The sequence below is a fragment of the Neoarius graeffei genome, chromosome 4 (genome assembly GCF_027579695.1).
Source record: "Neoarius graeffei isolate fNeoGra1 chromosome 4, fNeoGra1.pri, whole genome shotgun sequence".
NCBI lineage: Eukaryota > Metazoa > Chordata > Actinopteri > Siluriformes > Ariidae > Neoarius > Neoarius graeffei.
This window is the reverse complement of record NC_083572.1, coordinates 111,595,175-111,620,202: the sequence shown is the minus strand read 5'-3', so window position 1 is coordinate 111,620,202 and position 25,028 is coordinate 111,595,175. Positions and strand designations below refer to the sequence as shown.

Genomic DNA, 25,028 nt, shown 5'->3' with positions numbered 1-25,028 from the left:
ACTCACTTATTCATTAATTCACTCACTCATTCATTCACCCACTAATTCACTCACTTATTCACTTATTCACTCACTCATTCATTCACTCACTTATTAACTCACTCACTTATTCATTCACTCACTTATTCACTTATTCACTAACTCATTCATTCACTCACTTATTCACTCATTCATTCACTCACTTATTCACTCACTCACTTATTCATTCACTCACTTATTGATTATTAATAAACTGTATCAGATCAGCAATTAGAATGTTTTACTCCCCTAAAAGAAACTGAATTACTTTCATTAATCTCGGCATCAAAAGCCTCAACTTGTGTACTAGATCCCTTACCTACACGTCTATTCAAACAGATAATACCTGAAGTAACTGAACCGCTTCTAAAAATAATAAATTCTTCTCTTATGATTGGCTATGTACCCAAATCCTTTAAACTAGCAGTTATCAAACCCCTGATTAAAAAACCTGACCTTGATCCCTGTCAGCTGTCCAATTATCGGCCAATATCAAACCTCCCCTTTATCTCCAAGATCCTTGAAAAAGCTGTGGCACAGCAGTTATGCTCATATTTACATAGGAATAACATCCATGAAATGTATCAGTCAGGATTTGGACCTGTTAAGATTGCGCTGCGTGCTGTTCAGATGCGTTACCAGGAGATCTCCGAGGACAAGAAGAGAGCGAACCACATGAGTCTAAATCAATCTGGTTTATTCTCTGCGTGTCCTGACACATAGCTGCGTCAGGGCGTATATATACACACTTCTGCATAGGGAGTATCAGCAGTAGAAAGTTATGGAATGTGTTTTGCACACTCAGTATCAAGGTCACACAGGAGTTATGCACAGTTCAATAACCGCGAGAACATACTCTTTTGCTTTTCTCTGTACCTTCTAGTTTCACTGAAACCACATTCCTGGTTCCTCCTGTTCTAGGGGGTGTATGGTCTGCTCCTTCATGTATAATAAAACAACTCCTTATATGGTGAGTTGACCAGGATATGAAATAGGAACAGAACATACGAAAAGTACAAAATGTACAGAGCAGCACGTATTATCTCTGGCCTAAAGTTAACCCTAAACTGCTACACTACACGACAGTCACCCTTGGGCCGCGCATTTACAAGAGTAGGTTTAGGAGTATTCAGGATTATATTCTTACAATCCCCTCTTTAATACTCTGACGCAAGCCCAGAGTATTATTCACACCCCAGTGTATTGACAACCTTACCTCTGGGTCTGTATTGTCTGTCAGGAAAACCTTAATTTGAGTATACGAGGGCCACAGGCTGAGCCATGTCATATTAACCTTAGAATAGTTAGATGGGGCTATTCGGACCGGAAAAGGATCGCTGCTGTCATGGGGTAACAAAGAACACACATAACAAGGTATACTCATATTCATTGATGTTTTTACAGTGAAGTTTATATATTTCCAAAACTCGTTATCCCTTGGGTCCCGGTGTATTGCTTGTGCGGGTAACCCTGCCCCAAGCGTTGAGATCAGCACGATGATGAAGAAAGTCATACTGGTCACTGACTTTGTTCTCTAATGCTCACAGGGTGCAGACGGCGAAAAATATCACAGGCTCCCGTGCTTTTCAGACTCTTCAGCCCAGAACTTTGCAAGACTCACCAACCATCCCCTCTTTGTAGATCAGCCGAAACTGGATTGCTCCAGATGCTGGAAGGGGATCCCTGAAAAGGCCGTCAGCTATTGTCACAGCAACTTTCTGAAACACAAAAGTCTGTTAAGCATCAACAATATAGATTTCTATTACATTGGAGCCTTCTTTATTCTGCTGGCATGGATCCACTGTGGAAAAAGGTCCGTTAGTACAGCCGTGCGAGTTACAGCGAGTACATCGGTGGGCCCACTGTAGGGTGACTCCTCCATGGGAGCGTTTAGTTTAGCGAATCTCTTTACTAAAACTCTGTCCCCTACCTCAAAGGGGTGAGTGTGTGCCTCTGGAATGGGAGGCTTTTTGGAATTTACTCTCGCCCAATACTCATCCAGCACCCGCATGAGACCCACCGCGTACTCGCTGAGATGTACTTCAAGATCACCCGTTCCTATAACCTGCATGCCTCTACGCCAAGGGACAGGAAAGGGGCGTCCCATGACGAGCTCGTACGGAGATAAATTGTCGAGAGCGACCTGAGCAGTCATGCGCATATCAGCGAGGACCAACGGTAAAACTTGGACCCAATTTTTCGTGCCTGCGTCTTGCATAGCCTTACGCAACTTACCCTTAATTGTTCTATTCGCGCGCTCCACAATGCCAGAGGACTGTGGATGGTATGGGATATGAAAACGCCAATTGATCTTGAGGTCTTTACATAGCTCCTGCGTTACCTTAGAGGTGAACGGCGTTCCCTTATCAGAGTCAATTCCTACCGGAAGACCGTAACGTGGGATAATTTCCTGTGTAAGTTTGTTCACTGCTGTTCGGGCGTTCTCTTTGCTACACGGGAAAGCCTCAATCCACCGTGAAAATTTGTCAATCATGACCAAAAGGTATTTGAACGGGCCCTGCTTTGGCATGTGAGTGAAGTCGATCTGCCATTCTTGGAAAGGCGTGTCGGGTATGGGAAGGTGCTGATGTACCGCGCCTGGTTTAGATAGATTATTCTGGGCGCACGTTAAACACTTGTCCAGAATGTTGTGTGCGTCTGTGTGCAAATTATTGATGCAGAATGTTCTGTTCATATCCTCCACTACCCCTCTTCGGCCGCGATGAGTGGGACCATGGAACTCGCGGACGAGAAAGGGAGTACAGTGACGAGGTAAACAAAGACGGCCCTGTGCGTCAAGCAAAACGCCACTCTTCTCTGTCGCGCCCTGGGCGTCCCAGAACTGTGTATCTGCCACAGAGGCCGAGGCCTGGATAGAAATGAGATCTATGTCAGGTAAGACAGCGCTAACCATGCGATCAGTAGAAACTAAAGCGCAATTAAAGCCTGGAGGCAGGACACCGGATGCGGCTGCAGCTTTAGCGACTCGATCAGCGAATGAATTGCCCTTTACTTCAAATGAGTCCCCTCTTGTGTGCGCGCGTGTCTTAACAATGGCCAACGTGCACGGAAGGAGACAGGCGGTGATTAAATCAGTAACAAGTGAAGAATGAGAAATGGGCTTACCGTCGGCTGTCGTAAACCCCCGAGACGCCCAAATGCGGCCGAAGTCGTGCGCCACGCCGAAAGCGTAGCGTGAGTCGGTGTAAATAGTAACGTCTGTGTCTTGAGCCAAAATACATGCGCGAGTCAAAGCATAGAGCTCCGCAGCCTGAGCAGAAGAAAAAGGCAAAGAATGAGCTTCAACAATTTCATCAGGGAGGCGACAAACAGAGTAACCACACAGGAACACACCATCCGCAGGGCGGGAACAGGAACCATCTACAAAAAGAGAATCGCCTGTGGAAAGAGGGGTGGAGTGTAAGTCTGGGCGGATGCTAGTCTCAAAAACGATATTAGAAAGACAGTCATGTGAGTCAAACGCAACATCGTCATCCTGTGAGTTAAGAAGACGCTGAAGAGCGTGGGCGACAGAATCAAACGACGAGGAGGGCTTAACAGTGAGATGCTCTGTGGCCAAAAGAATAAACTCATAGCCAGAGCGACGCTGAGCAGACAAATGCTGAGTGCTAAAATTCCGCAGAATGTACACGACGTCATGTGAAGTGTGTAAAATGAGCGGATGCGACAAAACAAGTTTTTTCAGCGTCCGTGACCATGAGAGCACACGCAGCAACAGCCCTAAGACAGCCAGGAAGCCCTTGTGCCACAGCGTCAAGAGTTTTAGACAGAAACGCGCAAGGTCGCATGCCCCCCCCGTGCTCCTGAGCCAGCACCCCAGAGGCGGTCCCCTTCTGTTTGCACACATACAGGTGAAACGGCAAACGATAGTTCGGCAGCCCGAGAGCAGGGGCGGAGCACAAAGCTTGCTTCAGAGCCTTTAAGGCCGTTAGCATGTCCTCAGTCCAGACCAGGGGCTGAGTCAAAGGATCTGAGTGACTTATAGCTGAACGCAAACAATTGTCATAGATTGAACAGTCAGGGATCCATTGACGACAGTAATTGATGAGGCCCAGAAATGCCATGAGAGCGTGCTTGGTTGCAGGTACCTGAGTGTCCATAATGACTTGAACGCGTTCCGGGCTAAGCCTCCTGGAACCCTGGGAGAGGTCATGTCCCAAGTAGCGAACAGTTGTGAGGCAAAACTGCAACTTCGTGCGGGAGACCTTGAAACCCTTCTGCGCCAGGAGTGTGAGGAGAGACAATGTGGCGGCAGCACAAGCGTCTTGATCCTCCGCCGTTACCAGAAGATCATCCGCGTACTGGAGCACCGTGGAGCCCCGGGGAAGACAGGGATCAGCCAGCGCGTCCCGCAATACGGCAGTGAAGACCGCCGGTGAGTCAATGAAACCCTGTGGCAACCGCGTCCACGTGTATTGTCTTCCCCTGTGTGTGAAAGCAAACAGGGGCTGAGTCTCATGGCCCACAGGAACACTGAAAAAGGCAGAGCACAAATCAATCACAGAGAAATAAGCATGGTCACACGGAATAGAAGACATAAGAGAAGGAACGTCAGGGACCACTGGAGCCACGGGAACGATGAGTTCATTTATTTTACGTAGATCTTGAGTGAGGCGCCATGTGCCATCCGGTTTTGGGACCGGGTTCACTGGGGTGTTATACGGGCTGACACAAGGAACCACGACACCTTGCTGCAAAAGAGATTGTAGAATATTGTCAATACCATCGAGCTTACTAGGAGACAGAGGGTATTGTTTAACATAAACAGGTGTAGAGTGTTTAATAACAGCTTCATACGGAGAGCAGCTCACAGAGCCCACATCGTCCTTATGATCCGCCCACAGGGTGTTAGGAAGAGCAGAGAGAACAGGGGAAAGAGCTTGGGACGTACAAGCAGCGTTCAGAATGTTATGTGGCAGCACAGAACTGGATAGAGCAAAAACATCAGGCGGAGCGCCGTCCGGAGTATCAACAATCATGTGTGAGCCGCTAAAGGAGATCGAGAGTCCGAGAAGACTCATGAGGTCGCGACCTAAAAGATTAAAAGGGCACTCTGGCATAAAAATGAAAGAGTGTGAAAAACGCAATGAAGGGTCCAGAGTGCAGATGACAGGTAAGGGTGGTGTACAACTAGAGTCAAAAGGAACCCCTTCTATCCCCACAGAGCTAACAAACCGTGTAGATAAAGGACCCTCATAATCCCTCCCTACTGAGGACATAGTGGCCCCAGTATCAAGTATAAACGGATACTCCCTTCCTGCCAAACACAGAGGCACAAGAGGGAGCTCCGCGTTACGAGGAGAGCTAAAAGAGAGATTTAACATGGCAACGGCTGTGGATTCCGTACCCTGGGGGCAGCCCTATAGCGGGGCGTGATAGCGCTGGTCCTGTCCGTTATTCTGCCGATAGCCCTTAGGTCCGGGATTCTGGCCTTGCAACACATCCCCTAATTCTCCCGTCCTACTCTGCTCATCCCTCCGCCGCGCATAGCATTCCCTCATCCAGTGGCCCTCCTTTCCACAATAGTGGCACCTGCCTGTTTTCTTCCGGTTCCCACCCGACCATGTGCGAGGCCCGGTGCGTGTTTTGTCATTATTATGACGATACGACCCGGGGCCCTGTGGGGCCACAGATAAACATGCTTTATTAGTCTTACAATCTAACAACCCATCACTTTCCATTGTCCTCAACCGTTCACCCGCTTGGCGAAGGACCAAATGAGTCCTATCGCTCAAGTGATGTTTCAAAACGTTCTGAACCTCAGGGCGGCAGTTAGATAAAAAGGTGGACAGGAACATTGGATTGGGTTGAGTCATGTCCAATTCTAACCCACCCAGGTGCTGCCAAACTTCACCAAAACGTTTCCAAAAGGCCGACGTCACTTCTGACTTTTCCTGTTTACAGTTAGTAACCTGCGACAGATCACGGTTCGCTTGTTTCATAGCCAGTAAATACCTAGTTAACTGCTCACGCAGGAGCTGCAAAGCATTCGGTGTGTCCCTCCAAAAAAATGTCGACACGGTGCGCTGACGCGGACGGCCACCTTCCTGAGCCGGAGCTATTTCTTCCTTTATATTCATAGCGACGTCATTTCTAGGTTGCAACACATCGACTATTTCGAGCAAACGCTCCTCATCATATAATCTGTGTCAACTGATGAGGTGTTCAAATGTGCGAGCTGATCTGAACAGAGCTGCCAGACATACACATACAGAGGGCTTCCAAACCCATACTGCACACCGCACATTTCACTTACTTCAATAGTTAGTCCATCTGGAGTGGATGTGAGATTTACTTCTAATTTGCACATTAAATCATGTGCTAACAAATTTACTGGACATGTATATGAGATGAGGAATGAGTGGGACGTAACTATTCCTCCCTCGCTTTTACATGGGAGGTTGACTGAGAAAGTTTTGGTTTTAGAATAGCCTTTAAAACAGGTCTCGGGGTGTAAACACCCTTTGATTTATCCCATACCTTCTTCATGTCAAACCATTGCTTTCGTAAATCATACCCTGCGCGCGTATAAGGGCGGTCCCAATCCGGATCGCCTAAGCTTTCATAAATCATACGGTGCGCTGAAGCAAGAAAGCCTGGATTAAACGTCCCATCACGGGGATACGATGGAATCTGAGGATTTGCCTCCGTCCACCCAGCCAAATTGTCCAGCCACGGCGTAACGTAATAGCCTAAACCACACTTATTCATCCATTCCGCCGGGGTGTCTGTGACCTCAGGTTTAGGATACGAGCCCCCCATCGTACATTAAAGCAAACGGATCTGAACAGAAACAAACAGCAGATATTTATCTAAATTTCTATAGCACGCTCTTCCTGGACTCGAACCAGGGAAAACAAAGCCCTCCTTAGGGCACTACACAAATTTCTATAGCGCGCTCTTCCTGGACTCGAACCAGGGAAAACAAAGCCCTCCTTAGGGCACTACGGAACTACTTCCAACCAGGTAGTCAATCAAACATGTCTTACCTGATTGAGAGTATCACGTCGGGGTCACCAAATTGTTAAGATTGCGCTGCGTGCTGTTCAGATGCGTTACCAGGAGATCTCCGAGGACAAGAAGAGAGCGAACCACATGAGTCTAAATCAATCTGGTTTATTCTCTGCGTGTCCTGACACATAGCTGCGTCAGGGCGTATATATACACACTTCTGCATAGGGAGTATCAGCAGTAGAAAGTTATGGAATGTGTTTTGCACACTCAGTATCAAGGTCACACAGGAGTTATGCACAGTTCAATAACCGCGAGAACATACTCTTTTGCTTTTCTCTGTACCTTCTAGTTTCACTGAAACCACATTCCTGGTTCCTCCTGTTCTAGGGGGTGTATGGTCTGCTCCTTCATGTATAATAAAACAACTCCTTATATGGTGAGTTGACCAGGATATGAAATAGGAACAGAACATACGAAAAGTACAAAATGTACAGAGCAGCACGTATTATCTCTGGCCTAAAGTTAACCCTAAACTGCTACACTACACGACAGTCACCCTTGGGCCGCGCATTTACAAGAGTAGGTTTAGGAGTATTCAGGATTATATTCTTACAGGACCTCATCATAGCACAGAGACAGCTCTGGATAAAGTAGTAAATGACCTACTGTTGGCGTCTGATCAGGGCTGTGTCTCGCTGCTTGTGTTGCTTGACCTTAGTGCAGCATTTGATACCATTGATCATTCCATTCTTCTGGATAGACTAGAAAATGTTGTGGGAGTTAAGGGAACGGCCCTCTCCTGGCTCAGCTCTTATTTAACTGATCGCTATCAGTATGTTGATATAAATGGTGATATTTCTAGACGTACTGAGGTAAAGTTTGGTGGTCCACAAGGTTCTGTCTTGGGTCCACTGCTTTTTTCTCTATATATGTTCCCTCTGGGTGATATTATTCGTAAACATTGTATTAGTTTCCACTGTTATGCTGATGACACACAGTTGTATGTTTCTGCAAAACCTGATGAGAAACACCAGCTTAATAGAATTGAGGAATGTGTGAAGGACATTAGACACTGGATGCTTATTAACTTCCTTCTGCTTAACTCTGACAAGACTGAAGTACTTGTACTTGGACCACATGCAGCTAGAAGTAAGTTTTCTGATTCCACAGTAACTCTGGATGGTCTTTCTGTTTCTTCACATGCAGCAGTAAAAGACCTTGGGGTGATTATTGACCCCAGTCTTTCATTCGAAACTCACATTGATAACATTACAAGGATGGCTTTCTTTCATTTCAGAAATATTGCTAAGATAAGAAATATCTCGTGAAAAAACATGATGCAGAAAAACTAGTTCATGCTTTTGTTTCTTCTAGGTTGGATTACTGTTATGCCTTATTGCCTGGATGTTCCAATAAGTGCATAAATAAGCTACAGTTAGTTCAAAACACAGCACCAGGAGTCATTACTGGAACTAGAAGATATGACCACATCACCCCTGTCTTATTCACACTGCATTGGCTCACAATAAAATTTTGTATTGTTTATAAAATACTACTGACCTTTAAAGTGCTGAATTGTCTTGCACCACAGTGCCTGAGCGAACTTCTGGTCCTTTATAACCCACTGTGCCTACTTAGATCAAAAGGTGCAGACTATCTGTTGGGGGCTAAGTTGAGTTTTGAAATTGGTGAGAGATTAACAGTCCCAAAGACCCTGAGGGAGAGAATTCCACAGCTTGGGGGCTGCAACCCTAAATAGTTTAAATTTGTGGACAGACAACAGAGCAGAAGATGAAGATCTGAGACTGAATGGGAGAGCAGGGCTGAGATTAACTCCCTTCGATATTGAGGAGTGTAACCATGGAGTGTTTTAAAGGTGAACAGAAAAATTTATTGGGGATGATGTGAGCCAGGTGTTTAGTGTGGGTGAGGGATCTGACCTCAGGGTTTTGAATATCCTGAAGCCGAGTAATGGACTTGACTGGAAGACCAACGAATATGTTACGAAGACCTTCGTAACTCCTTTACAATGTTGCAAAGAAGAAAAAAAGGCTGTTTTTGACAGGGGGTTTAAAGAGAATGCAGAGGTTACATATGATGAGTGAAGGTTTAATGATGATGCCATCAATGACCAGATTAAAGCTACTACTGGAAGAGGGGATGGGTTTGGAACCAATCAAAAGAAGATCTGTTTTAATCAGCATTATGTTTTAAAAGGTTAGCATTCATCCACAGCTTTAGATCTTGAATGCATTCAGAGAGGGTGGGGGAGGGAAGGGGCAGGGCAGATGTAGAAGACTTGCAGCTGATGTAAATCTGCATATCATCTGCATAGCAATGAAAATTCAAACCATGACAGTGGATAATTTGTCCCAGGGTTAGCATGTAGATAATGAACAAGAGAGGACTGAAGACAGAACCCTGTGGGACGCCACACCTGATGGATGCCATGGAAGATTTGTACTTAGCGATGGAAATAAACTGCTGTCTGTCTGTGAGAGAGCAAACTCAGTTTGCTGGTCACAGCAAGTACCCTGATGTGCCCTCCTTACATTAAAAAATAAAACTTTATAATAATTTAGCCATTATACTTTGCTGTATACTTCGCAGTATACTATATACTTCGCTGGGGGGGGAAAGAGCCTGAGCTTGTGTGGGAGGTTGAGAGGTACCAGCTAGAGATAGTCAGGCTCACCTCCATGTGCAGCTTGGGCTCCGAAACCCAGCTCCTCGAGAAGGGCTGGACTCTCCACTTCTCTGGAGTCGCCCATGGTGAACGGCGGTGGGCTGGTGTGGGCTTGCTTATAGCTCCCCAGCTCAGCCGCCATGTGTTGGAGTTTACCCCAGTGAATGAGAGGGTCGCATCTCTGCACCTTAGGATCGGGGAGAGGGATCTTGCTGTTGTTTGTGCCTATGGGCTGAATAGCAGTATAGAGTATCCGGCCTTCTTGGATTCCCTGGGAGAGGTACTGAGAGGTGCTCAGACTGGGGACTCCATTGTTCTACTGGGGGACTTCAACGCTCACATGGGCGACAGCAGTGACACCTGGAGGGGCGTGATTGGGAGGAACGGCCTCCCCAATCTGAACCTGAGTGGTGTTTTGTTATTGGACTTCTGTGCTAGTCACGGTTTGTCCATAACAAACACCATGTTCGAGTATAGGGGTGTCCATAAGTGCACGTGGCACCAGGACACCTTAGGTCGGAGGTCGATGATCGACTTTATTGTCGTTTCATCGGATCTCCGGCCCTATGTCTTGGACACTCGGGTGAAGAGATGGGCTGAGCTGTCAACTGATCACCACCTGGTGGTGAGTTGGATCCACTGGTGGAGGAGGAAGCCGGACAGACCTAGCAGGCCCAAACGCATGGTGAGGGTCTGCTGGGAACGTCTGGGCGAGCACTCTGTTGGGGAGGTCTTTAACTCCCACCTCCGGGAGAGCTTCTCCCAGCTTCCAAGGGAGGCGGGGGACATTGAGTCTGAGTGGATTATGTTCTCTACCTCCATTGTCGACGCGGCTGTTCGGAGCTGTGGCCGCAAGGTCTCTGGTGCCTGTCATGGCGGCAATCCCCGAACCCGGTGGTGGACACCGGAAGTAAGGGATGCCGTCAAGCTGAAGAAGGAGTCCTATCGGGCCATGTTGGCCTCCGGGACTTCTGAGGCAGCTGATGGGTATCAGCAGGCCAGGCGTGCCGCAAGGAGTTCGGTGAGGCCATGGAGGAGGACTATCGGTCGGCCTCGAAGAAATTCTGGCAAACCATCCAGCGCCTCAGGAGGGGGAAGCAGTATTCTGCCAGCATTGTTTACAGTGCGGGTGGGGAGCTGTTGACCTCGACTGGGGACATTGTCGGGTGGTGAAAGGAATACTTCAAGGATCTCCTCAATCCCACTGCTTGAGGAAGCAGAGGCTGATGACTCAGAGGTGGACTCGTCCATTACCCAAGCTGAAATCACTGAGGTGGTTAGCAAGCTCCTCGGTGGCAAGGCACTGGGGGTGGATGAGATCCGCCCTGAGTATCTCAAGTCTCTGGATGTTGTGGGGCTGTCTTGGCTGATACACCTCTGCAACATCGCGTGGCGGTCGGGGACAGTACCTCTGGACTGGCAGACTGGAGTGGTGGTCCCTCTTTTTAAGAAAGGGGACCGGAGAGTGTGCTCCAATTATAGGGGAATCACACTTCTCAGCCTCCCAGGGAAGGTTTACTCCAGGGTACTGGAGAGGAGAATTCAGCCAATAGTTGAACCTCGGATCCAGGAGGAACAATGCGGTTTTCGTCCTGGTCGCGGAACACTGGACCAGCTCTATACCCTTCATAGGGTGCTCGAGGGTTAATGGGAGTTTGCCCAGCCAGTCCACATGTGCTTTGTGGATTTGGAGAAGGCATTCGACCGTGTCCCTCATGGTATTCTGTGGGGGGTGCTTCGGGAGTATGGGGTTCGGGGCTCTTTGCTAAGGGCTGTCCGGTCCCTGTACGAACGGAGCAGGAGTCTGGTTCGCATCGCCGGCAGTAAGTCAGACCTGTTCCCAGTGCATGTTGGACTCTGGCAGGGCTGCCCTTTGTCACCGGTTCTGTTCATAATCTTTATGGACAGAATTTATAGGCACAGCCAGGGGCCGGAAGGAATCTTGCTGGGAACCACAGGATTTCATCTCTGCTTTTCGCAGATGATGATGTTCTGTTGGCTTCTTCAAACCAGGACCTTCAGCATGCACTGGGGTGGTTTGCAGTCGAGTGTGAAGTGGCTGGGATGAGAATCAGCACCTCCAAGTCCAAGGCCATGGTTCTCGACCGGAAAAGGGTGGCTTGCCCTCTCCAGGTTGGTGGAGAAGTCCTGCCTCAAGTGGAGGAGTTTAAGTATCTCGGGATCTTGTTCACGAGTGAGGGAAGGATGGAGTGTGAGATCAACAGGCGGATCGGTGCAGCCTCCGCAGTGATGCGGTCACTTTACTGGTCCGTCGTGGTGAAGAAGGAGCTGAGCCAAAAGGCGAAGCTCTCGATTTACCAGTCAATCTACGTTCCAACTCTCACCTATGGCCATGAGCTTTGGGTAATGACCGAAAGAACAAGATCGCGGATACAAGCAGCCGAAATGAGTTTCCTTCACAGGGTGGCTGGGTGCTCCCTTAGAGATAGGGTGAGAAGCACAGTCACTCGGGAGGAGCTCGGAGTAGAGCCACTGCTCCTCCACATCGAGAAGAATCAGCTGAGGTGGCTTGGGCATCTCTTTCGGATGCCTCCTGGATGCCTCCCTGGGGAGGTGTTCCAGGCATGTCCCCCCAGGAGGAGGCCCCGGGGAAGACCCAGGACACGCTGAAGGGACTATGTCTCTCGGCTGGCCTGGGAACGCCTCGGTGTTCTTCCTGAGGAGCTGGCCAAGGTGTCTGGGGAAAGGGAAGTTTGGGCTTCCATGCTCAGACTGCTGCCTCCGCGACCCGGCCCCGGATAAGCAGAAGAAGACGAGACGAGACAATTTATCCATTTTAAAAGTTATGATATTGCTAAAAATAGGGCGGCACGGTGGTGTAGTGGTTAGCGCTGTCGCCTCACAGCAAGAAGGTCCTGGGTTCAAGCCCCAGGGCCGGCGAGGGCCTTTCTGTGTGGAGTTTGCATGTTCTCCCCATGTCCGCGTGGGTTTCCTCCGGGTGCTCCGGTTTCCCCCACAGTCCAAAGACATGCAGGTTAGGTTAACTGGTGACTCTAAATTGAGCGTAGGTGTGAATGTGAGTGTGAATGGTTGTCTGTGTCTATGTGTCAGCCCTGTGATGACCTGGCGACTTGTCCAGGGTGAACCCCGCCTTTCGCCCATAGTCAGCTGGGATGGGCTCCAGCTTGCCTGCGACCCTGTAGAAGGATAAAGCGGCTAGAGATAATGAGATGAGATGAGATGATATTGCTAAAAATAGGGCGGCACGGTGGTGTAGTGGTTAGCGCTGTCGCCTCACAGCAAGAAGGTCCGGGTTCGAGCCCCGTGGCCGGCGAGGGCCTTTCTGTGTGGAGTTTGCATGTTCTCCCCGTGTCCGCGTGGGTTTCCTCTGGGTACTCCGGTTTCCCCCACAGTCCAAAGACATGCAGGTTAGGTTAACTGGTGACTCTAAATTGAGCGTAGGTGTGAATGTGAGTGTGAATGGTTGTCTGTGTCTATGTGTCAGCCCTGTGATGACCTGGCGACTTGTCCAGGGTGAACCCCGCCTTTCGCCCGTAGTCAGCTGGGATAGGCTCCAGCTTGCCTGCGACCCTGTAGAAGGATAAAGCGGCTAGAGATAATGAGATGAGATGAGATGATATTGCTAAAAATAGGCTTACCTGGGCACCACCATTTGCGCTGAAACCAGATATCTGCCTGTGACATTAATGGCAACCTAAAATGGTCTTTCCCTGAGTAACACACAGCCATCAAATAAAGGCTTCTAATTCTAAAGAAAATCCCCAGGCGCCACTGTTCTCTCTCTCTCTCTCATTGTGCGCATGCGTGAGTGAGTGGGTGGAGCTGCGGAGCGTGTGTGTGTGAGTGAGTCGTTTGGGTGCTTTGCACCCTTTCTCTCTATTTTCTAACTTTTTCTTGGTATTTTTTCTTTTCTTATGGTTGTTTTGTAGATTTGTGGCTAGAGTAGAGTTTGTTTTTTTGAGTTTAGTTTTTCCTCCCAAGCTTGAGCGTCTGCTCCCCTGTGTCGGAAGCATGACGGCTTCAGGCGCGGAGAGGTTTGAAACTTTAACGCGGCAGCATGGAATTAGGATCATTTCCTCTGATAGTGTAGAGGATTGCAGTTTGGCAATCGGGAAAATCATTGGGCATGGAAATATAGTGTCTGCCGCACGCATGAATAAAGCGGTTGTTGTGTTTCTTGCAAAGACTGAATTTGTAAACATTTTGGTTGAAAGAGGCATTGGACTAAACGGTGAATTTATTCCTGTGACTCCATTGGCAACACCTTCAAAGAAGGTTATTATTTCCAACGTTCCGCCTTTTATAAAAGACGAAGTGTTGCTTGAATCATTATCTAGGTATGGCAAAGTTGTTTCATCAGTGAAAAAGATTGGAATAGCTAGCAAATCGCCACTCTTAAAACATGTCGTGTCCTTTCGGCGCTTTGTGTTTATGATTGTTGAGGGGAACCGTGACTTGGATCTGGCCATCAATATCAAGGTGGATGGTGTCAATTATGGTGTATATGCAACCACCCATATTATGAGATGTTTTGGGTGTGGGGAAACTGGGCATATGGTACGTTCTTGTCCTAAAAAACGACCAGAAAGTAACAATGATGCTGGACAGGCCTCTCAGGGTGGCTTGCAAACGGAAGGAGGTGGTGAGGGGGCAGAAAATCCACTCGCACCTCAAGTGCAAACTGAAGGAGGTGGTGAGGGGGCAGAAAATCCACTCGCACCTCAAGTGCAAACTGAAAGAGGTGGTGAGGGGGCAGAAAATCCACTCGTGCCACAAGTGCAAACTGAAGCTGAAACAGCCGATGTCGCACCCATTGATCCGGTAGTTTCAGCTGAATCAGTGAGTGACCAAGTCAAATTTGATGTAGAAATGAGCGTGGCTAATTCACAAGAGAGTGAAGTTCTTACCCCAGTTGTGGCAGAAGATGGGTCACTCACCTTTAACGATGAAGAGTTTAAAGTTCCCAATAAAAGGAAGGGGAAGGCGCGGCCCCGACGTCAGGCAAAGAAAAATAGTTTAATTGAACTACAGTCCACTACTACTGATGTTGAAAGTGAGGGCAAGGTGTCTGACTGTAGTGTGCACTGCACCTTACGACAAAGTGGTTATCCAAGTCGTTCCTATGATTTAAACGAAATCAGAATGTTTCTTGCAAAGACGAAGTTTATACGACATGTTCAAATCGATGAGTTTTTCCCTGACGTTGAGCAATTTATGCAGAAAGTGAAAACCTACATGGCAGATGGAGTTTTTGAAAACACTGAGGTCTATCGTTTAAAGAAAATTCTAACTAAGCTAAGAGCTTTGTTAGATCTTAATGATTAAAAACAGTCAAAAATTGCCTCAGCTAACTTACATAATGTTCAAGTTTTTCTTATTTTTCCAGCTCATGAGTGAGTTGCATATTGCCTCACTTAATTTAAATGGTGCAAGGGACCGTGCTAAAAGAGCACTTTTTTTTGAATTATTTAAACAAAAAAAGATTGATGTGGGTTTTGCACAAGAAACCCACACTGATATAGGAAACAGTCTAGACTGGGAAAGAGAGTTTGAAGGTCTTCCCATTTTAAGTCACAATAACTCCACTAGCGGAGGTGTTGCTATTCTTTTTTCAAAAAATTTTATGCCTACCACTTATCAGGTTGAGGAGGTAGTCTGTGGAAGACTTCTAAAAGTAAAAGCCCAGGTAGAGAAAAAATGTTTTGTTTTTATATGTGTTTATGCTCCAACCAGGGCCATAGATAGAATGATTTTTTTGCAGACTCTAGAAGGCACCCTTAGAAATTGCGTTTCTGATGATGTTTTAGTGTTGGGTGGGGATTTTAATTGCACTGCCAGTGGCCTGGACAGAAACCATGTTGAACCGCATATGCCATCTCAAAAAAGACTTGCTGAGCTGATTAGCTCACATGATTTAGTTGACATATGGCGTAACTTCCATCATATGCAAAAACAGTATACATGGGTACATTCTTATGGCAACAGAATATCTTTGGTAAGATTAGACAGATTTTATGGTTTTAAACATCAACTGAGCTTTTATAGAGGTTGTTTTATTTTTCCAGTTGGGTTTTCAGATCATTCTATGGTTCTTAGCAAATTATTTATTAATAATATTAAGCCAAAGAGTGCTTACTGGCATTTTAATTCTAGCCTTTTAAATGATGCCCATTTTAGAGAGGTTTTTACATTCTTTTGGAATGATTTTAGTCCTCTGAAGTCTTCTTTTCAGTCTGTTCAGCAGTGGTGGGATATGGCCAAAACCAAAATAAAACAACTATGTCAACAGTATACTTCCAATGTGACTAGAGACATAGTTCAAAATATTAAACTCTTGGAAAAGGATATAATGGAGCTCCAAGATTTAGTAAGCCAATCAAGCGACCAGGATATTATAACAAAGTTGAATTTGAAAAAAAAATAATAATGGCGGACTTACTAGATATCCCTGCTCAAGGTGCTTTGGTCAGATCACGGTTTCAAAATGCCGAACAGATGGATGCCTCGTCTAAGTTCTTTTTCAGTCTAGAGCGGAAGAATGGCCAAAAACGGCTGCTGCATTCCTTAAAATCAGAGGACGGAGCACTCTTGACTGATAAAAGAGAAATTCGAAAGCGAGCGGTCAATTTTTATAAAGAACTTTTTAGGAGTGAACTACCCAGTGAGCAGGTCTTTATTCATGACTTTCTTGAGAATTTCCCACAAGTGTCTAGTGAAGCCAATGTGAACCTCTGTAAGGCTTTGACCTTAGAGGAACTGCAGGAGGCTCTCCGAAGTATGGAGAGTGGCAAGACACCAGGCATAGATGGGTTGCCCATTGAATTCTACAAGTGTTTCTGGCCAGTCATTGGTGCAGATTTGCTGCTTGTATTGAACGATAGCTTGACTAGGGGAAAGTTGCCTCTAAGCTGTCGACGGGCAGTGATTACCTTGTTGCCAAAGAAAGGGGATCTCAGCGATATAAGATCATGGAGACCTGTCTCAGTCCTCTGTGCAGAGTATCGTCTGCTATCTAAATTGTTGGCCGGTAGACTGTCTAAGGTTTTGGGGGAGGTAATTCATCCTGACCAAACCTACTGTGTGCCAGGGAGGGTGATACATGACAATATTGCTTTTATAAGAGATATTTTAGAAATTGGGAATAACCAAAAGTTGGATTTTGGCCTTATATTAGTTGACCAAGAAAAGGCATTTGATCGCATTGAGCATAATTATTTAATTTGTGTTTTAGAAGCCTTTGGTTTTAGCCCTGGTTTTATTTACAAAATTAGAGCTTTGTACAGTGACATTGAAAGTATACTGAAAATAAATGGTGACTTGTGCGTTCCTTTTAAAGTAGGTAGGGGTATTAGACAAGGTTGTCCCTTGTCGGGTATGCTTTACTCCTTGGCCATTGAACCGCTTCTGATCAAATTAAGGAGTAGTATCAATGGGCTTAAGTTTCCTAATTATGACTACAGTTTTAAGTTATCTGCTTATGCAGATGATGTGGCCATACTTATAAGTAGCCAGGGGGAAGTTAATACCATGTTGCAAATTTTTAATAATTTTCAAGTATGTTCCTCTGCTAAGGTAAACTGGGGAAAAAGTGAAGCTCTGCAAATTGGCAAGTGGCCTAATGGTGCACTATCTCTTCCTGGCGGGTTATTATGGACAAAAGATGGTTTTAAGTACCTGGGTGTGTATTTGGGGAATGGTTCTTTTATGCAAAAAAATTTTGATGGAATTGTCGAAAAGGTTAAAGGCCGCCTTGAAAAATGGAATTTTTTGGTGAAAAATATGTCCTACAGAGGGCGCGTACTTGTCATCAATAACCTGGTTGCTTCCTCCCTCTGGCATCGCCTTGCGTGTGTTGACCCTCCTGTCTAGTTTTTATCAAAGATCCAGTCCATCTTATTAAATTTTTTTTGGGATAAGTTACATTGGGTTCCACAAAGTGTTTTATACCTTCCAAAAGAGGAAGGGGGACATGGTCTGATACATCTACCAAGTCGGATGGCAGCCTTTCGCCTACGCTTTTTGCAGAGGTTTTTAAATGGGACGGTAAATACAAGCTGGAAAGCAGCAGCAACCATCATCCTTCAGTCTTTTGAGGGGCTGGGTTTGGATAAGACTTTGTTCTGGATGAATCCTAAGTTAATGAACCTAAAAAACTTGCCTGTGTTTTATCGGAACCTTTTTAAGGTGTGGTCCTTATTTACAGTGATCAAGGATCAAAGCAACCGCTCTCTACACTGGACACTTCTGGAACCTTTGGTATATGGATCTAGGATGGAGCTGTCTTCAGAAGGATGTCCCATCCGTAGGGAGATGCTCCTCAAGGCCAAGGTGACCACTCTTGGGGATTTAATCAGAGTTGCTGGACCCACTCTTTCCAATGCTGGGCTGCTAGCTGCACATTTAGGAGTGAAATCAGTTCGTCTCACTAACCAAGCCCTGGTGAAATGGAAATCTTTGCTGTCGGAGAATACAACAGAAATGTTGGCTGATTACAGTATGGGGGTCGTGGTTCCAAGTAAAGATGACCAATTCCCTAATTGTTGTATTACTGTAAGTGGGTATGAATGTCCGGATGTGTGTTATAAACCTGTGATTTTTTTGGGGACAAGGTCACCTTCTTCCAAGATGGTGTACAGGCTGTGTGTTTTAGCTATGAATGTAAAGTCTCTTCAAACGAGGGTCGACACACCTTGGCGCAGTGTTCTTCAGGTTGAAGACAAGGTCAAACCAAATTGGAGGGCGTTATACAAGTCACCATTAATTAAAAAGTGTGGGGACTTGCAGTGGCGTATATTGCATGGTGCAATAGCAGTCAATGCTTTTATTTCAGTTTTAAACCCTAATGTCAGTCACGATTGTCCATTCTGTGCAATGAGGGAAACTGTTTTTCATGCATTCATGCAGTGTGGGAGGCTGGGTGTTTTATTCTCAATTTTAAAGACTTTGTTTGCTGCTTTTAATGAAGATTTTTCAATGACTACTTTTATTTTTGGTTTTAAATATTTTAAGACGCATCGTCAGAAGTGTCAAGTACTGAATTTTCTAATTGGGCAGGCTAAGTTAGCCATATATGTCAGCAGAAGGAACAAGGTCGAATTGAGTCTGGATGATGATTTGGTTTTGAGATTTGCAATTCTCGTGAAGTCCAGGATTTTAATTGATTTTCATTTTTATAGGGAGATGAAAGATCTTACTTCCTTTGAAAATGTATGGTGTCAGAACAGTGCCTTGTGTAAAATAAATGGGCAAGTTCTTTTATTTAGGGATATTCTTGAGGGACCAGTACGTCCCACTTGAGTGTAACTACCTCATCTGATTAAGTTATTTTAATTTTTTTTTTAAAAAGTGGGGGTGTAAAGACATCTGTTTTTGATTGAGATTTTGTAATAAAGAGCTTTTTAAAAGTCAAAGTCTCTCTCTCTCTCTCTCTCTCTCTCTCTCTCTCTCTCTCTCTCTCTCTGTGTTTTCACTGCTTCAGGTAGGTGAACTGCAGAGAAAGAACTTCACCATGCTGTGGTGTTTATGTAACAAATTAAGGCTTCTAATTCTAAAAATCTAATCAGAACTGTTCTGTAACCCTGTGATTTTTACTGGCAACAAAATCCACGAATCAACAGATGTCACTTTTATGAAGTTTAAATCTCACTCAGTGAGATAACGCATACACAGTACTGACACATGTACTCATAAACAGTAGACGTTGTCATAGCAATGTGATTCTTGCTGTCTAGAAAGATTGCTTTTCTCAGTGAAAAAAACCCTGAACAAAATCATGTCACATAAAAATACAAGGAACAAATTAATTTTTGGGAAAAAACCCACAGCGAGTCGCCAACGATGTAGTTTATAGGAGCTTCTCAAAGGCTCTGTTCACTTTTTCAGTGATCGGGCTTATTTTTATACCCAAATGCTTGACACTCGGCATCTTCAGGGTAGTTTACCTCACTAATTCACTCACTCATTTAAAAAAAAATTGCAGCTCACTGAAGCACTAGATGGTGCTTCACAGCCCACTAATGCGCCACGGCCTAGTGGTTGATAAACACTGATGTAGATCATGTAAAAAAAAAAAAGATTTTAGAGCATAAATTGTCATGTTGCACTGCAAGTTGAGACATTTTAAACAGAGATATTAGAGCGTGCAGCCACACACACTTTCTGTAGATGATGTAAAAAAGATTTTGCAGTGTGAGGTCTCGTGTCTGATCCAGTTTCTCTCAGTGACGCTCTGTTCCAGCTGATCAATCACACTTTGCATTTTCTCTGTGGAAATGGAGTCTAGTTCCAGCTTGTGCTTTCTTTTTAGCATCTTCGTGGCATTTATATGATACACAATGAGGCATACTTATTTAAAAACTGATAAATGCATTAAAATTAGTGCTGTCAAGTGATTAAAATATTTAATCGCGATTAATGTCGCGACTGTAATAGTTAACTCACGATTAATTGCAATTTAATCGCACATTTTTGTCACATGAAAAACCATTGTAATTCTCTTATCAGCATAAAAAAGTGAATGGGCTTGCTCACCGTTCGAACTACAGGGTTACTCGGGGGATCCGAGATCCCCTGAAACAGACATGAGATCCCTTGAAAACATGATTTGGGAAATGTTGGGGGGGTCTCTAAAATATTGGCAAAATGATGTTTATTGACATAGCAATCGTGTGTAACGGGAAGGATTTGCATATCTGAAGTGAGCGCGCGATGGAGAGCTGCACTCTGAGACAAGCGCAAGCACCCCCCCAAGGGAAAAAAAGGACCCCCCCCCCGAAAATACCGGCATAGTTCGAACACTGGTTGTACCAATGTTTTTTTTTTTATTGCAGAGCATAACACGTCTTGTCACAGCCACTGCAAAGTCGTGCTGGAGCCGCCGATGGGAAAATGAAACCTAAGCCGAGCACCGTGGCTCTTCGGGGGAGGGCAGAGGACTCTGGCTGTGCGGGGCGTGGCATTACAGTCTAGTTGCTATCGTTTTTCTAAGCAAAGTCTCTGTTCCAAGTTCATGGCAGTTTCAAAAGCTTATGAAAAACCTACATCATGTCACAGAGCGTTAATCTCGCGATAAAAAAATTATCGCCGTTAAAATTGAGTCAAGTTAACGCGTTAATAACGCGACATTTTTGACAGCACTAATTAAAATACTTGTAAAACGAGGAAAATTACAATGTAAACAGAGAATATAAACAGCTGAGTTGCTGCAAGTGACCGCTACATGATGTCATCGCATACATCACCACCGCAGGAAGCCCATCTGACATTTTAAAGAAAATTCATTTTTTTCAAACACTATTTGGGTTCCGAAAATGAAAGTTTGATTTTTTAAATCTGCGACGACTTTTTACTGAAAATAAGTTTGAGAATAAATCCATTGGAGGATCCCTTTAATGACTCACTCACTCAATCAAAAACCTGTCTAAAATCTCTCAATTGGTTGTGCTGATAATAAATAAATATAAGTTTTAGCACCCCACCTATAAAGAAACTAAACAATGATTTTGGGGGGCCCTGAATAAACTGAATATGGCAATAAAATTATTGGCACCCCATTTATGAATAAACTAAATGAAATATCTGTGTTGGTGTGGTTTTTTTTTGGGGGGAGGGGGGGTTCTTATCTAGAAAGAAACTTGATGCCAACTTTGTCATGTAAAAAAAAATTGGCACCCCATCTAAATGCATGTATTATTTCTATAGATATACAGTCATGTGAAAAAGAAAGTACACCCTCTTCCAGTTACATGGTTTTACCAATCAAGACATAACAAAAAATCATCTGATCCTTACCAGGTCCTAAAATGATGCAAATCTAACCTTAGGTGTAAAGCAACACACAACAGATTCCACCATGTCATCATTTATTTAACAAAAATTAAGTGAAAATGCAGAATCCATGTGTGAAAAAGTAAGTACACCCCATGATTCTATAGCTTGTAGAACCACCTTTTGCAGCAATAACTTGAAGCAATCATTTTCTGTATGATTTTGTCAGTCTCTCACATCATTGTGGAGGAATTTTGGCCCGCTCTTCTTTACAACATTGCTTCAATTCATTCATGTTTGAGGGCATTTGTTTATGCACAGATCTCTTAAGGTCCCACCACAGCATTTCAATTGGGTTGAGGTCTGGACTTTGACTTGGCCATTCCACCACCTTGATTCTTTTCTTTTTCAGCCATTCTGCTGTAGATTTGCTGGTGTGCTTGGGATCATTGTCCTGTTGCATGACCCAATTGCGGCCAAGCTTTAGCTGTTGGACAGATGGCCTCACATTTGCCTCTAGAATACTTTGGTATACAGAGAAGTTCATGGTTGACTCAGGCTACATCCACACGACAACGACAACGAGATTTTATTTAAAAAAATATCGCGTCCACATGGGCAATGGATCAGTAAAATATCAGGTACATATGGCAACGCAACGCTTGCTGAAAACGATGCAATACACATGCCACACCTCTACGTGCGCTGTAAGACGGTCCCATCGGAGACACCAGAACAATAGAAGAAGTATAATGCATGCGCATAAACCCCTTCTTCTACCCGGTGTGAAGCACTCACAGGAACAAACACACAACAACAAGAAGAAGATGGCTGCGACTACGCGAGGAAATCGTACCTTCTGTGTGTACAAATTAGTTTTATTAGTGTGCATAGTTTTATATAACTTAATTTTCTTATTGTGTGTGAACATTTTGAAAAGCATTTTTATATAATTTATATCACTTTTTATATTGTGTGTGAACATTTTGAAAAGCAGTCTTATCCAATAAAAAAAGAAATTCAAGAAATGGTTCAGTTACTTGTTTATTTAAAAGAAAAGCTGTATACAAAAGTGAATGCAATGCAGTGGTTCATACAAAACAGCGAGAGTGCTGCTTGTTCTAGTCATGTGGTTGTGACGTCATCATAAACAAATCCGTTCTACTCATCCAGACGACTTCGCAACGGCACCGTTGCCAGATTTTTCCACTCTGGAACCCGTTCTCAAAAAATATCGTTTTGGGGCACCCAAAATGCCGGTGCCGTGTGGATGCCAGGCCGAAACGATAAACAATTTTATCAGATTCACCTGAATCTGTTGCCGTGTGGACAGCCTCTCAATGACTGCAAGGTGCCCAGGCCCTGTGGCTGCAAAACAAGCCCAAATCATCACCCCTCCACCACCATGATTGATGGTTGGTATGTTGTGTTTAGTTTTCGCCAAATGTGGCGCTGTGCATTATGGCCAAACACTTCCACTTTGGTCTCATCTGTCCAAAGGACATTGTTCCAGAAGGCTTGTGGCTTGTTTGGATGCATCTTTGCAAACCTAAACCATGCTGCCATGTTCTTTTTAGATAGAAGAGGCTTTCTTCTGGCAACCCTTCCAAACAAGCCATACTTGCACAGCCTTTTTCTAATTATACTGTCATGAACTTTAACATTGAACATGCTAACTGTGGCCTGTAGAGCCATAGATGTAGTTCTTGGGTTTTTTGCAATTCTCTGAGCATTGCATGGTCTGACCTTGGAGTAAATTTGCTGGGACGTCCACTGCTGGGAAGATCGGCAACTGCTTTGAATGTTTTCCACTTCTGAATAATCTTTCTCACAATAGAATGATGGATTTCAAATTGTTTGGAAATGGCCTTATAACCCTTCCCAGACTGATGTGCAGCAACAATTGCTTCTCTAAGATCATTGCTGACGTCTTTCCTCCTTGGCATTGTGTTACCATACACCTGAGTGTTCCAGACCAGCAAACTGCCAACATTTCTGCTTTGTAAGAGGTGGCCACACTTGCTGATGATCAATTAATCAAATTCATTTGATCAGCAACACCTGGCTGCTAATTGCTTTCATAATTTCTATGGAAGCAGTAAGGGTGTACTTAATTTTTCACACACTGCTACTGCATTTTTGGCTTACTTTGTGTTAAATAAATAATGACAGGGTGAATATGTTGTGTGTTATTGGTCATCTGAGGTTGTATTTGCCTAATTTAAGACCTGGTAAGGACCAGATGATTTTTTTTTATTATGTCCTGACACTTAAAACCTAGACTTGAAAGAGGGTGTACTTTCTTTTTCACATGACTGTATTTTTTTTTACATATCACTTGTTCATTTCAGTGTTGTGTCACTGTCAGCCACTGACCTAATAAAATAATCTCTCACACAGAAATGCAGATGATTTCATCTCATTTCTCTCACAGAGTTTACTGTAACACACTGGCGTTCTTTCTCTCTTCTGTGCTCACGCTGTTCCCTCGAGCTGAAGCAGCGTTTCTGTGGACAGTCGTGAGTCGAGGATGCTCCTCGAGGCGAATGTTTTCCACTGAAGCGGTTCTCCATGTGACGCAGTGAGCCTGGAGTGTGGTGTGTATCCTGAAGTGACGTCTCATCGTGGACCAGGTGACTCCCTCAGTGACCGGCTTTGTGGATGATCTATCAGCTCATCGCTTCATTCACAAATGAAGTTTCTCGGTTTCACCTCAAAGCTCGTGACTTTAGAGCAGAGTAACAGGTTTCATATAACTGATTATACATTCCTCTGTGTGTGCGTTTCTACATCTATGTATGGAATTAAAATGATTTAAAAAAATACTAATGATGATTAACAAAAAAATTTGTGAAATCAGTGTTCAGTGTCGTTATGCCACATAGCTGCTGCTTTAACGCTTTAATACTTTCACGTGTGATATTCGACTTTACTCTGTGTGTGTGGCCATGTTTTTATATCTTAATGGGGACCTTGTGGGATGTTTATCTGGTCCCTACAAACAGAACTGCTTCATTTCTTTGACTGCTTTTGTTTAAAAGAGCCACAGGTGAATTATTGAAGTGAGTATGGTGTTAATTATCTGTGTTAATAATTCTCTCAGTGTGAGGGCCTCACAAGGACAGGAATACAGAGATCACAGTCCGTCCTCCGTCCTCACATTGGGGCCAGTTCTGCTCTGGTTCCTCCCTCTCTCTCCAGATGAAAGTTCACTCACAGCCCTGCATTCTCCTCTGAGTCTCCAGCACCTTCATCACCTCCATCATTCCTCCTCCTCTTCCTCCTCCTCAACCTCCACAGCTCAAGAAGATCCTGTCTACTGTTCCAGCGTGGAGAACATCTGATCATCAGAGCCCTCAGCGCATAAATATCAATGGAGACGCTCAGTTAATTCTTCATAAAATTACTGAACCTTCATCATCATCTTCATCAGGTCCATCATTTTTACCAGGTAAACAGTTCTTACATTTATATAACGCTTCAATCAGGTTCTTGATGGGTTACTTAGATTTAATCCGGTTCTACTCTCAAACTTCTCTCACACAAAACAAACAAACTTTAACGTTATATCTGAGGAACGCTGAAGCTTTCTTGATGTTAT

The 25,028-nt window shown here is 44.7% G+C and overlaps 1 protein-coding gene and 1 long non-coding RNA gene across 2 annotated transcripts in view; one reads left to right on the top strand and one right to left on the bottom strand.

Annotated features, from left to right (window-relative positions):
- Positions 1 to 698: 698 nt before the first annotated feature.
- Positions 699 to 7,602, bottom strand: LOC132885478 (uncharacterized). The gene is made up of 2 exons (XR_009654595.1): positions 7,029 to 7,602; positions 699 to 1,736 (listed from the first exon to the last, which is right to left on the bottom strand). It is a non-coding gene; the product is annotated as an uncharacterized LOC132885478 (long non-coding RNA).
- Positions 7,603 to 24,669: 17,067 nt separating this feature from the next.
- The window catches only part of oca2 (oculocutaneous albinism II), a 315,932-nt gene continuing 315,573 nt past the window's right edge, over positions 24,670 to 25,028 (top strand). The window contains exon 1 of the mRNA XM_060918405.1: positions 24,670 to 24,878. The gene's annotated coding sequence lies outside the window, so the exon portion shown is untranslated. The remainder of the gene's footprint in view (positions 24,879 to 25,028) is intronic.